This window comes from Fukomys damarensis, unplaced genomic scaffold (genome assembly GCF_012274545.1).
Source record: "Fukomys damarensis isolate Sample0158 unplaced genomic scaffold, DMR_v1.0_HiC HiC_scaffold_3, whole genome shotgun sequence".
Classification (NCBI taxonomy): Eukaryota; Metazoa; Chordata; class Mammalia; order Rodentia; family Bathyergidae; genus Fukomys; species Fukomys damarensis.
Genome location: NW_022900915.1, coordinates 10,508,458 through 10,523,370, shown reverse-complemented (window position 1 = coordinate 10,523,370; position 14,913 = coordinate 10,508,458). Strand labels below are relative to the sequence as shown.

Genomic DNA, 14,913 nt, shown 5'->3' with positions numbered 1-14,913 from the left:
CAACCAGGAAGCAGTAACTCATGACATATAAGATCTATTTTTACTACTAGTCTTTCTAAAGTTATGTTGAAATTTTTTCAATTTGGAGATACATTTAAATGACTGAATGCTGAATTAAATTGTCAAAAGCTATTATAAGTTCTTAGAGGTTTGTTATGACAATTTTACAAAGGCCAACAAGCAATGCAACCTCCAGCAATATAGCCAATTTTTATTTGTGTGTGTGTGTGTGTGTGTGTGTGTGTATTCTGTGCTACTCTTTGACAGAGCAAAACAATGCAATTAAGCATTTTAAAAATAAAATGTCTATTCTGTTCATCTTCTTTGATATAATATAACACAGATTACCCAGTTATTTAAGCATTAATACACAAGTAATAATATTCTCCTTTTACAATTTCTAGGAAAAACCAGGCAGGTTGAAAAGACATGCATCACTTTAAAGTAACAGACTTACAAATTGTACAGAAGACATGAACATACAAATTACTCAATGAGTTTACAGAAAAAGAGTTTATAATAGGCAGAAAAGAACAAGTTTGCCAGAGATTTATTTTCAAAACCATCAATAAATATTTTGAAATTAAAAAGTTGCAAAATTATTTGGCAAACTTTTTCTCTTCTGTTCCAGATGGAAAACCAATGTTCCCTGTCTACTTTTGCCTTTTCTATACTCTATTCTTGAGTTGGGAAGAAACATCCTACTTGCATGAATAGTTACTTGTGGATTGAAGAAAAATTTGAGCCAAATTTATTTTCCTTCTCCTCAAATCTTAATAGGGGCATTTAACTTCTTTGACATAAGTTAAAAGAGATATGATTTTTTCATCATATTCTGTCTCCTGAAATGAAAGTTAGATGGTATTTTTAAAAATACAACATTTTGCTATTGCTTTCTATTATAGTAGTCAAATAAAGCTTTCCATTTCCTTCCTTTCGTGGAAAGTTTTCAGTCCAGAGTAACTGTGATAAATTGGGACTTTCACTGATTTCAAACTATTTTAACTAGTCCATTAAGCTATTTTCCAAGGGATGAATGAATACTTTGCTGAGAACAATTATATAAATGATTCTTGATTGCTTTGATTCCTACTAACTTACTGACCAAACAGATGCATAAATTAAGGAACAGAGTGAGAATTCTGTTTTTGTTTTTTTTTTCCCTAAGAAGTGGACCCATAGTAGGCCTCTCCATTTTAACAAGATATTGTTCTCATTATATGCAAAGGAAGTTTTCAGCTAGATATGGACCATTTCCATGGATTCATGAAAACCTAGAACATACATCTACAGTTTACCTGATGCTTTTATAGTTGTGGAAATGAATAATAGATTTGTCTATCAACTTATTAAGTGTTAACTTCGAGGATCATTAGTAAGATTTGGTAATGTTACCATTTAGTTTAAAATCTAGAGGAACTTCTTCTCCTGGATCTTATTCAAAAGGAGATAATCCCTCCTTTTGCCCTTGGCCTGGACTCATCAACATTACTTAGAGGATCATGCTAGGTGATGTGTCATATGTCCTGGTATATGATACTATCCAATTATTAGCAGATAAGCATATAAAGCATGTAATCAAGCCACCTTATTTTTGCAAATATTTATTATCACAAAACAGCTCTTGGATATGAATTTTAAACTGCAAATTTCTTGATGGGGAAAGGCAGTGAAGAGAATGAAGATATGTTAGGTGGAGCAGATGGAGTATGAATTTTCTCAGATGGGCTGTGGAATGGTAAGAGAAGAAAAACTGAAGAGTGAAGTCTGAGACTGGTATGGGAATTTACCCTTTTCCATATTTTGACTGAAGTTTGCTGGGGTTGAATAACAGACGTCGTAGAAGTTACCCTGTTTCATATTTCCTGCACAATGAACCAGTGTTCATATTGAATCTGGAACCTACCTCGTTGAACACAGAATCCAGCAGCAGAGTTTTGTACGTTCCTTGTACTCAGCCTTTTCCCAAAAAGAAAGAGATAAACAGGTAGATTATGTGCTACTGTCAACTCTCTCCAAGCCTTCATTTCATGGTTGGCTCTCTTATGATCAAAGTGGTGTTCTGTTTGTTGGCATACATGTCAATCAGGAAGGAGAATGATGTGATCCAGAAAGCTGGGGTATTTTTGTCATTGAAATGACACTCTTCTGTTGTGTTCAGTAACATGAGATGATCTATTTGCTATAGATTATTAGAGATCTTGCTTTTGATCTCTTAATCTTTATTGCTAATAATGTCCCACGTAGCTTGATGGTAAAGCTTCAGTGCTGCAATGTTTACATTTAACCAAACTAGAGCTCTATTTTATTACATGGGGGAATCTTTTTCTCAGCCACACAAGAAAGTCAAATAATACAGCAGTTATAATAATTACAAAGCACTTTGTGCTACTTTAAGCACCTCTTGTTCTAGAATTGCAAATAAAACTATGAAAAAGCATTTGAACCCCATTTTGCAGATGAGGAAACTGAGGCACAGAGAGGTTAAGTGACTGGGCCAAAGATACCTGGGTCAGCAGTAAATACAAGGACAAAAGTGGGACCTTAGTGTTCCAGTTTTTCTTGTAGATTCTTCAGGTATTGTCCTGGCTTTGAAAATGCCAGTGTTAAAACAAAGCATAAGATACTGAACTCACATATGGAAAGATTTGTGTAACATTTCATAGAAAGAGTTTCTGGCTCCCTACACACATTCCCTATGCAAGGATTCTAGCCCCATTAGTAAAATCTTGAAAATTTGAAAAATTGAGGTTGTCTTGTTATCTACAGTAAATGAGGTGTAAAATTAGCTTTTCAGGAACACATATTTGCTCTTAGAGCTGAATCTAAGACTCAGCAATATATAATATAATAATATAGGAAAAGTACCAGTCTTTAATAGTCTCTGGTAGAAAACAACCTTAGCAGATTGTGTTACCTCTATATAAAAAAGTAGAGCTATTTGCTTTCAGCTGTCTGGGAAAAATGTTATCACTGTAAATGACAAGAGGTCAGACTGCTCTAGGTGTAGCAAGATATTTTAATATTCACATTTCTGTGGCAAGCCCAAATGTTGGTAGAAATTTACTCATCACCTCTATGATGTTTTAACCCAAATTATGTAGGATGTTCATTTGCAGGCAATTTAAAATTGAAAACAACTATTCTGAAAATTGAAGGTTCAGAGGTGCTCTCTGGCCCACATTCCCTATAGATGTTGGTGTTCTAAACAGAACTAAGTCAGGGAGCTTATGATGTAAAGTATCGTCTTAATTTTCAATATGAATGAGATTAGTCCATTGTTGGCAGAGGAATGCAGATGTGAGAGAACAGAATAGCATCAACTCTGCATTTATGTCTCATGTTACAGTCACTAGAGTCCTTTGACTTGGTTGCCAGTTCAGTTAGGTTCACTGATCCACTTGTCTGTCTGTGGGATGCATTCCACCAGCTCCATCTTTCGTAGAAAAGCAAAACAGAGTGACTTTCTTCTGTTCACATTGCAGGTGTCTGTGTTCCTGAGTTTAAAACAATCCTAAAGACTGAAAAGCAAATCCCTGTAGTAAGAAACCAGACTTTTCAAATGAAACATTTTATTGTAAATATCTCTTCATAGGTATTCCTCGTGCTTCATTTCCCACCCACATTTGTTTTTTGTTTTGCTTTGATTTTTTTAAGTGATGTTTATTTTCAAGACTAGTGTTTCCATGGAGTATGGTGTTACATTAAAATGACCCCCTGCACGGCAGGGGTTGAATGTTTCATTGTAACTTTGGTTCCATGCCCAAGACACATCTTTACTTGATCTGCTAAAACTGGTTCCATTGCTCACTTTTTTTCTTTACACAATATATGTTTATAGTTCTCTTCTGGTTTGAATATACACATTTCATTAAATGCAGCATATACTGTAGGAACTGTCACCGGTCATGTAGGAACTGTCAAGTAAGAAACCTTGAATAATGGCTTTAAAGTACCCAGTTGTAGTCCTGGCTACAGGGTAGTTCGTAGCTTTTGATCTCCCTTGCACTGGTGTAAACAATTTTGCCATCTTTGAAGGTTCAGAAGCATTTGCCTTTTTGGAGTCTGATCCATATTTCTTTTATTCTGTAAAACAAAAGAAAAATATCTTTAATCATTTAATTTTTTCTGTTAACACCTGAATCAGAAAAAAAGCAAGCTCTTGCACAATGTAAGTTTTGCGTAATCCCCAGAACCAAAACCAAACCAAAACAAAGACCGTGACAAATCCAAACTTTGCTTTATAAAGATAAAAACATTTAAAAAAAATCCTTGCCATTTCTTTGAGCTGAATGCCTTTGTTCAAGTTCTAAAACATTTCTAAACTATCACTATTTGCTTTTAAATAAAAATAGAAGTATGTCCTTCAAGAAAGTATACAAAGCAATTAACAGTTTTGTCTTATAGCAGATGGCCTGAAATATGAACTATAATCATTATCACCTTTTCCTCTTCTATCCTCCAAGGCTTAATACTTCCAAACATACTTAAGATGATAATTTACAAGATCCATCTATGTCCTTCAGTGATTTAGTTTTATGTTCCAATTTCTCCTCAACAACTATAACCGTTGTCAGGTTGTCTCCACCCTAAGGACTGGCTGGAGGATTCCTTTAGAAGTTTGCTCAAGAGGTTATCCTAGAGATATCCCTGAAAAGAGGTTATGCCAGAGCTGTTCCAATCAAGGCTTTTAACTCTTTTGCTCCTTAAATCCATGTGTCTGCGTTTTCACTCAAGTAGAAATCTAGTTCATAATTCATATTCTCTCTCTCTCTCTCTCGATTGAACTCAGGACCTCATGCTTGCAAGGCAAGTGCTGTGCTGCTGAGCTAAATCCTGACCCCATAATGCTCTCTCTTGCTAATAAAGTAGAATGTAGCATAGGGGACATGCTGTCACATGCTACTGAATGATATGGCCTTCAGAGTCTGACTAATGTGGATAGAGAAAGTAGTGTCTCCATTTTCTCACCGTATGCCCGAGGATGGATTATTTAATTAGCAGTCTCGATTTCTTCATCCACAAAATGAGATACTAATTCTGTGGAAAGACTTTATTATTTCAGAAATGTTGACCAAGAGCCAAAGTGGAGGAAAAGGGGGCTACTTAATATCTTGAGGGCACTTTGAGTATACCATACAGAGGCAAATTAAAGATTTGGAGAAATTCCTGCTGTAAGTGCAAGTCAGAAATACTTGAAAAATGCATCAGCAAAGGCATTTTGCTCCAAGACTGGGTTAAATTGGGATGATGGAGTGATAGGGTCATGGAGGGAGGGAAGTTCAGTGGCTGTAATGAGACCACTCTGGGGGAAAATATCAAGAGGCATAAAGAGTTGGGTGGGGAGACTGTCTTCTATTGCCCACACAGATTTGCTCATCTGTCCTCATCATTCTGAGCAGAGTATTGGTGTGGGATAAAACAGAGATGGAGCAAGAAGTGACATTGTACAGTGTGTATTTGCATACATAAAATAAAATGTATTAACACAAAAAGGCTTTTACTTGCAAACTTTTAGCTTATATCCTATCAGAGATTATATCATAAATTTTGTATCAAAGCATGTAATTTCTGCATATCACAACTGTAAACAAAGCCCATCTTTTGATTTAAATGTTGGTTTTAAAAAGCAATGGGTTTGTAATCAATCTCCTGGAGTTATATTTCTGTAAATTAAGAAGTATCTGTAAAAAGAGCTATTATTTCCATAATAAAACCGGATTTATTTAAATTGACACTCTGAATAACTGCAATGATCCAGAATCACAATGTGGTCATAGGGATTCTTTTAAACAGACTGTTTAACATGCTGAGCTTTAGTTTCTTTCCTCCTGAAATTGCAACTGCAGGTACTACTTCTGAAATGTTATCACGTAGTGCCAGACTCTAAGGCAATGACCTGTATATCACTTCTGATTGGGTGACTCTAGTATCTGTAAGGGCTTCATCACCCAAGAAGTTACACCATTCAGAAAAACCTAAAGGCCATCTCTGATACCTTTCATTCCTTCAATCTCATATATAACTTCCAGTATCATAAAATGTATTCCAACAATGGTAGTTGCCATTATTACATCCACTTTGCAGCAATAAGGATTGTTAAATAATTGGTCCATAAGAATCCTAGTGAGGAAGGCATATAGTAATACTGAATGGAACCTAATTAAACCAAAGATTCAAGGCTTCCTTAATTTTTCCACTGAGATGAGAAGGACGAATGAGTATTTATGAGATGAGAGTGATGTGCAAATGTGGTCTAACAGATAGAAGCACATCTTGAAAGATACAATTAAAGACAGAATGCTTGGTATGATCAAGGAACTTGGTTTTTAATGAACCTTTCTGTGAGCCAGGTCTATACTAGTTAACTAATTTAATATAGGTGTCTAATATAGAAAATAGTAGATGCTATTATTTAATATCTTTTGGAGTTATGAATTGAACCCAGAACCTCATGCATGATAAGAAAATACACACTAAACTATACCCTCAGCATGCTGATTTTTTTACATTAGGAAATTAATATTTACACAGTGTTATGGCCTGAATATCTGTGTTCTCTCCAAATTCATACTGAAACTCAATCCCAAATACAACAGTAATGAAAGATTTAGGAGGTGATGCCCTCATGGCTGGGAGTAGTACCTTATAAAAGGGCTGAACAGGACAAGCTAGCCTCCTTTTGTCCTTTTTTTGCCTTCCACTTTGTGAGAACACAGAGTTGGCCTCCTCCCGCTAAGACAGCAAGGTGCCAACATTTGGAAACATCTTGTCCTGACTCACCAGACAAAGAACCTGTCACTGCCTAATTCTGGGCTTCCTACTCTCCAGAACTGTGAGAATTTATAATATTTATAAATTGCTCAGTCTCAGGTATTTTGTTATAGAAGCACAACTAGATCAAGATGGAAAAGTAATGGTCAAAAAAAGGAAAGAAAAGACTCATACCCATACAACTAGGAACAAAAAAGGTGAAGTCACAACAGATCCAGCAGAAGTCCAGAGGCTCATCAATACCTATTTCAAGAACCTGTACTCTAATAAAATGGAAAACACAGAAGAAATGGGTAGATTTCTTGATACTTTTGAATTACCAAACTTGAGTGAAGAAGATAAAAAAATTCTAAACACAACACCCCAGTTACAATCAGTGAAATTGAAAACATAATTAAAAGTTTACCATTGAAAAGCCCAGGTCCTGATGGATTTACTGGTGAATTCCACAAGACATTTAGAGAAGAACTACTGCCACTAATTTTTAAAATTTTCAATGAAATTGAAAGTGAAGTAATACTTCCAAATTCATTCCTGGAAGCAAGTGTTACTTTGATTCCCAAACCAGGGAAAGACCCAACCATAAAGAGAACTACAGGCCAATCTCCTTAATGAACACAGATGCAAAAATCCTCAATAAGATAATGGCAAACAGAATACAGAGAGTCATCAAGTGATCATACACCGTGACCAACTCGAATTTATTGCAGGAATGCAAGGATGGTTCAACATATGTAAATCAATAAATGTAATACACTATATTAACAGAGTCAAGGACAAAAACCATATGATCATCTCAATAGATACAGAAAAAGCATTCAACAAAATTCAACACACATTCATGATAAAAACCCTGAAGAAAATTGGGATAGATGGTCTTTATCTCAACTTGATAAAGGCTATCTGTGACAAACCAATAACCACCATCATATTAAATGGTCAAAAACTGAAAACCTTCATGTTAAAATCAGGAACAAGACAAGGATGCCCAATATCACCACTGCTGTTCAATATAGTTCTGGAAACATTAGCCACAGCAATTAGACAAGAGAAAGAAATTAAAGCAATAAAGATAAGAAAGGAAGATGTTATTTGCTGACAATATGATATCCTACACAGAAGACCCAAAAAACTGCCAATTGACACTTACAGGAGAGTAGTTGGATACAAAGTAAACACTCAAAAATCAATAGGTTTTTTTAACACAAATAACAGACTCACTGAGGAGAAACTAAGGAAACAATTCCCTTCACAATAGCATCCCAAAAAATGAAGTATCTAGGAATCAATCTAATGAAAGGAGCAAAAGATTTCTACACTGAAAACTACAGCACTCTGAAAAAAGAGATTGAAGAGGATATAAGAAAATGGAAAGATATCCCCTGCTCCTGGGTAGGAAGAATCAACATAGTAAAAATGGCCATACTACCAAAAATGCTATACAGATTCAGTACAGTCTATATTGAAATTCCAATAGTATATTTCACAGAACTAGAGAAAATAATCCAAAAATTCATTTGGAACCAGAAGAGACCTAGAATAGCAGAAGCAATTCTAGTCAACAGAGACATGGCAGGGGATATCTTAATCCTCAACTTGAAACTATTCTATAAGGCCACTGTAATAAAAGCAGCATGGTACTGGCAAAGAAAAAGACCTGGGGATCAGTTGAATAGATTTGAAGATTCAGAAACAACTCCAGATATACTCAGCTATCTCATCTTTGACAAAGGAGCCAACCATCCTCAGTGGAGGAAATATAGCCTCTTTAATAAATTGTGTTGGAGAACTGGATTTCAATTTGCCAAAGATTAAAACTAGACTCTTATCTTTCACCGTGCACTAAACTAAAATCCAAGTGGATTAAAGGTCTAAATATTAAAAAAGAAACACTAAACTTGCTGCAAGATAAGTTAGGCAGAGCTCTTGAAGACAATGGCATAGGATAAGACTATATGAACAAATTCTCAGTAGCATGGGAACTAGCCCAAACAATCAACAATTGGGATCTCATCTTACTAAAAAGCTTCTGCACTGCAAGAGAAACCACCAACAGAGCTAAGAGACAACCTACAATTTTGGAAAAAAATTTTTACCAGCTGCTCCTCAGACAAAAGACCATTATATAGAATATATAAAGAACTCAAAAAAATCAGGCCCCTTAAATATAAAGACCTGATTAAAAAATGGGCATTTGAAATGAACAGACATTTCTCAAAGAAGTAAAAGCAGCAAATAAATATATGAAAAAATGTTCAGTATCATTGATCATCCAAGAGATGCAGATGAAAACAACACTGAGATTTCACCTCATCCCAGAAAGAATGGCTGCTATCAAGAAATCAACCAATAACAAATGCTGGAGGGGTTGTGGGGAGAAAGGAATCCTTCTCCATTGTTGGTGGGAGTGCAGACTGGTGCAAGCACTGTGGATATTAATATGGACATACCTCAAAGAACTAAGATTAGAGGTTCCATTTGACCCAGCTATCCCACTGCTGGGTATCTTTCCAAAAGAATTAAAAGAATCATACCACAGTGATATATGCACACCCATGTTTACAGTGGCACAGTTTGTAGTAGCTAAAACTTGGAAGCAGCCCAACTGCCCATCAACTGGAGACTGGATAAAGAAGACGCGGTTTTTCTATAAAATGGAATACTACTCAGCCGTAAAGCATGAGAAACTAGAGTCATTCATAGGAAAATGGATGTATATTGAGGCCATACTCTTAAGTGAAATAAATAAGACACACATGTGTTAATATCAAATAGTTTCTCTGGTGTGAAAAACTAAAAGTGTAAATAAGATCCAAATTTTATAACTGTCAATGTGAAATAGGAAGAAAAGGGCTCAAGGTACAGGGGAAATGGAAAGGGTAGGGGAAAGAAAATAAGGGACAAGAGAAATATGAGAATAGGAAAAAATGGAAACAAAGTCTTTGTAAATAGGGAAGGGGGAGGGGGTGAAAAGAGGGTAGGGATTGGGGGAAAAATGATACCTAAGATCTGTCATATAAAGGTACAAGATACCAATGATAAATGTAACTGTACTGTCTGCTTAAAAAGTACCAATAAACTCAGTGAAGAAAAAAAGATGGAAAGGTAAAATGGTATCTATTTAGCAGATGTTAAGTATAAAAAATGGCTATGAAATGTTTTTTAATTGTAAAACAAGATATCCTTTCCATTTTTCTTACCATAATATTAATGTTGTTTTAGCATTTGCTGACTGTTCATTATGCCAGGAACTCTTCAGGAATATGGGATACAAGATGAGCAAAACATATGGTTCCTGCCATCCTGTATCTTATATAGAATGAGAGAGAATGTGGGTAACTCAAGATTGAAAGACTTCCCCAAGGCATCACAATGGAGTTATGATCAGAAGGAAGAGCAAGCAGGTGGCTACTTGAAGACGTGGGAAGAGAGTGCTCTGCACACTGAAGTAGTTTGAGCTAAGGCCAGTGGTAGGCACAAGGAAGTGTGGCTCATCAGTGAAATGGGAGCATGAGATCTTCACAGATTATCTGTGCTTTGACCATCGAGGGCTCCACTGGACAGAAAGGAAGAGAACTTAATACTAATAGTGATGTTTTCCTACTCACTCATATTTGCTTTGTTTCCCTGTGAAATTGTCTAATGTGGCTCCCACAGTTTAGATATGTCTCCCCAAAACTATGTGCTGAAAGTTTAATCTCCATTGCAGTAGTGTTGAGAGGTGGGACCTAGTGAGAAGAGACTGGGCCATGGATCAGACTAGGATATCCAACACTCGATATGACTCTGTGGCCTGTTAAGCACCTGGCCTCACAGCAGGAGGTAAGTGGCGGGCTGGTGACTGAGGCCTCATCTGTATTTACAGTGGCTCCCCATTGCTCGAATCACCGCCTGAGCTCATCTATTGTCGATCAGCAGAGGCATTCGATTCTACCAGGATAGCAAACCCTACCATGAACTGCACATGCCAGGGATCTAGGTTGTGCACTCCTTCTGAGAATCTAAATCCTATGATATGAGATGGAGCTGTGATTCTAGAGCTGAAGAATGGCTCTGAATACAGATAAACATTAGCAAAGAGGTATGACTGCACAGGAATCATCATAAATCAATAAATTCTGGATTACTTCCAGAATCCCATTAAAACCCTGTCTGTGAGTGACAAGTGACAAAGTGCATCTGGTAGCAGGCCTAGTATTTATTTTAATCCCTGGATAACTCTCCCATTTTTTTATTCACTACTTCCATCCTCTTTCTTGTACCCTTGCCTCAGTCACAATTTTGGTAGGCCCACAACCTAACCCTAGCAAAAGTGAGTACAAAACAAATGTCACTCAGACACATTGAAAAGAGGCAAAGACCCCTTGATGAAACTTCAAGACTGCCAGCAAAAGAAAGCCACATTTAAAATAAAATAATCTGCAATAATACAGAAGATCCTAATAAGATTACTGACGTTGAGAAATGGGAAGAAAGGAGCTAAAAGTGTAGGGAAGATGGGACGGGTAGGGGAAGGGTAAAAAGGGAAAAGAAAAAAATGTGGGATAATAAAAAGATGAAAATAAAGTGGTTGTAGATGGGGAGGGGAGGAGGGGGTGAAGGGAGGGCAAGGACAAGGGGAAAAAATGAGAACCAAGACCTGTCATGTAAAGGTACAAGATCCCAACAATGAATGTAACTGTACTGTATCCCTAAAATGTACTAATAAACTCAATTAAAGCTGGAAAAAAAATTAAAAAAATAAAATATTCAATCTTCCTTAAATTTTGAGTTCATTGCAATAGATGATTCACATTCTCCTAGTCCATTTTGTGTAATATATAGCAATGAGCTACCCAGTTAAGTAACTAAATCTTCAAAACTGCTTTGGCACATGGATACTAAGCACCTGGGATTAAAAGATAAGGCTTTGGAGGTTTTAAAAAAGGAAACTTGAGGCTGGGGATTTAGCTTAGTGGTTCTGGCACCTGCCTCACAAGGGCAAAGACCTGAGTTTGATCCCTGGTATCCCCCAAAAAAGTAAACACAAGGAAGCGAAACAATTATTGAAGGCCACTACTTCATAAAATGTGTCTGCAGTGAGAACATCATTATTAGTACCTAACCACATTGTTAAAGTTAAGAGCCCTTTATTTTCAGTGAAGAGTTGATCCTGCCTTTTGCTAAGGACATTTGCTCTGAACTTTTTAGGACAGACTGCAGTTCCAGAGGTGGCATACGTTCCTCTTTTGGTTGGCACCATAACTAGATGAATGGAGCAGAGGACACTGAATCACAATTGTTAAAGAAGATGTGTTAGTCACTGTGGTATGCAATCCAGATTGATGAGTCTAATAATGGTGACAATACAGCAACGATGTTGGCTTCTGTGTGATACATTTTTCCAGAAGGATGTTCATGAGGATATGTTTTCTGCATTTTTGTTGCCAACCAACACCACAGCTTTATATCTATTCAAATCTTTGATAACATGTCAGGAAAATTGAATTGGTCACTCTGTTTCAGGATATGCATGGAGGGAGCAGCTGCTATTACTGGACAGATTTTTGCTTTCATGATTAAGGTCGAAGAGGGTACTTCCTAATGTGAATCTATGCACTGTGTCTTCCACAGAGAAATGCCAGCTAAATGAAAAATGTTACCTGAACTTAATATTTTTAGGGATGTAAATTTATTCACCATATTAAAGTACATGTGCAGCTCTGTTAGGAAATGGATGCAGGGCATACACATCTTTTACACACAAAATGAGATAGCTTTCTAAATAAAGGTAGATTAGGGGCCAAAGTTTTTGAGTTATGAGAGGTGCACCAGAGATTTCTTTTAGAAAAACAGTCGCAGTGCTACCCATTTCAGTGATATGGAATGGGCTCCAAAACTTGCTTACTTGGGTGATGCCGTCAACCTGCTCAGTGAACTCAATCTGTCACTTCAGAGGAAAATGTCAACTGTGTTTAATCCCGCAGATAAAGTGGATGCATTCAAAGTCAAACTAGAATTATGGGAGTTACAAGTGAACTTGGGAACTTTTGACATATTTCAAACATTAGCAGACATTTTGAAAAAGACTGAACCAGGGGCTTCTTTCTTCCATCTGGTGCATGATCACTTGTTTTTGCTTTCAAAAAAAAAAAATTTGAGCATTAATTCCCAACCACAAAATACTCCTGAAATGCAAAGGAATGGATCCGTGACCCATTTGTGAATAAGCCAGGTGATTCAACTTTGTGTTAGAAAAGGATCAACTGTTTGAGATGATGACAGACCAAAAAAATGTTTGAGAAAACTTCAGATCTCCATACATTCTGTATTCAAGTCTAGGGGAAATATGCTGAAATTGCTACAAAAGCACTGACAAGCCTGCTTCTGTTTCCAACATCTTGTCTTTGTGAAGCACGGTTTTCCGCAGTGATAGCAACCAAAATGAGATTACGGAGTAGAATGGACACGGCAGCACACTTCGAGTGTCACTGTCTCCCACCAGCCCTAGATGCGACTGTATAGTTTCATGAAAACAAGCTCAGGGCTCCCACTAATTCTGCATTCTGGTAAGTTGTGTAATTATTTCATTCTATACTACATGTAGTAATAATAGATATAAAATGCATAATAAATATAATGTACTTGAAAGCATCTCAAAACCACTCCCCACTTGGTCTATGGAAGTACTGTCTTCCACAAAAGCAGTCCCTGGTGCCAAAAATATTTCGGACCTCTGGATTAGACATAAGAAGTCAGGGTTCTTTAACCTTTGGACTCTGGGACTTAACCCTAGTGGCCTCCTGGCTTATCTCACGTTATACCATTATCATCCTTGGTTTTTGGGCTTTCTAACTTCTACTGAAAGCAACACAAATGGTTTCTCTGGTTTTCCAGCTTGTAGATGGCCCATCATGAGACTTCTTAGGCCCAGACTAGTGTTCGTCACTTCCCCTAATATATGTCCTATTATGTACCTATCCACCTTCTTCTCCTCCCTCCTTTTCCTTCTTTCTCCTTACCTCCCTCCCTCTCTGCCTGCCCCTCTTTCCCTCTCTCACTCTCTCAGACTCTGACTAATAGGGTACACTGTTCATTCGAATAAGCAGAACTCATGGGCAGAGGATCTTGTGGAACTACCTGGGCATCTTCCTGTTTAAGTCATTGGTTCCTATACAACCCATGCGGCAGAGATTTTTAGTCATCAGGGACTTAGTGGAGTATGGGTGTCTTCTGAGGGAGCTCTTAGTAACTTCTACATCATCACTGCAAAGAATAGCTTAGGTGATTGTTAAATGAAAAGAAGTATGAGTCCTTACATTTTAAACTTTTAACTTCGTATATGTTAGTCTTAGGCTTATGAGCAGAATATAAATCATTTATTTCATATAAACATTGCTAAGGATATTTGCAGTAAACTTTTACTACCTGCCAACAATTCAAGCACTTTTCTTCCTTAATTCTTCCTATCACTCTCTCAGTGGCTTTGGAGACATCAGTAGTATTAAATAGTTTTTGTGAATATTATATTCCCATAGATTAATTAAATCCATACTATTTTCTGGTAAGAGAATAAAAGTAAACTACTTATTTCTGTTTAGGCTACAAATGTATGGAAATACTGGAGACTGTCATGCTAACTTTTAAATAATAATAGGTAAGAGTTATTGTTTAACTGTTGAAGGCAATGTGGTAAGTGCATTAACCACATTTAATTCTCTGAACACCACGCCATGACATACTCATAACCATTTTATAGAAGAGAAAACCTAATCTCATGCAGATTAAATAAATTGCCTAACATCACATAGGTAATCAGTGGCAGAATGCAAACTATGTTTGACTTCAAATCTGTATACTTTATTCAGCTATTTCCCCGAATGTATTTTACACTGTCCATATTCATTATCGTATTCACTTACAATGTTATTAATTAGCATTATAGTCTTTCATTTAATAGATAATTACAAAGTGTCAATTATACACTATTTGGGAAGAAAACCAAATCAAATCTTGCATATTCCTCAGAGTTGCAATAAAGTGAGAAAAGATACAGAGATGAAGAGCCGGGGACTTGGCTCAGTGGTTCTGCCGCCTGCCTTGCAAGCACAAGGGCCCAAGTTCAATGCCTGGTACCAAAAAAAAAAAAAAAAAAAAAAA

The 14,913-nt window shown here is 36.7% G+C and overlaps 1 protein-coding gene across 3 annotated transcripts in view; it reads right to left on the bottom strand.

Annotated features, from left to right (window-relative positions):
- Positions 1 to 210: 210 nt before the first annotated feature.
- The window catches only part of Jakmip2 (janus kinase and microtubule interacting protein 2), a 166,116-nt gene continuing 151,413 nt past the window's right edge, over positions 211 to 14,913 (bottom strand). For all 3 annotated transcript variants that reach the window (XM_010627077.3, XM_033766789.1, XM_010627079.3), the window contains one exon: positions 211 to 4,086. The gene's annotated coding sequence lies outside the window, so the exon portion shown is untranslated. The remainder of the gene's footprint in view (positions 4,087 to 14,913) is intronic.